This window comes from Octodon degus, unplaced genomic scaffold, assembly GCF_000260255.1.
Source record: "Octodon degus isolate 3935 unplaced genomic scaffold, OctDeg1.0 scaffold00001, whole genome shotgun sequence".
Lineage (NCBI taxonomy): Eukaryota > Metazoa > Chordata > Mammalia > Rodentia > Octodontidae > Octodon > Octodon degus.
Genome location: NW_004524577.1, coordinates 3,417,692 through 3,417,954, shown reverse-complemented (window position 1 = coordinate 3,417,954; position 263 = coordinate 3,417,692).

Here is a 263-nt window from a genome sequence, read left to right as displayed (position 1 = left end):
TTTTTCGGATCCGGGGATTGAACTCAGGCCCTGCGCTTGCCAGGGAAGCTCTTATTCCACTGAGCCATCTCCCAGCCCCAGAAAGGTTTTGGATAGTGGCAGACTTCATTCATTTGCATACAGATACCTAGGTTTTCATATTTGTTGAAAGACTGTCCTTTCTCCATTGGATGGTCTTGACACTCTTCAAAGGGATAAAATAGGATACCAAAATCACTGAAGTAAAAGTATGAAAAAGCAAAAAAGAAAAAGGAAATGATGAC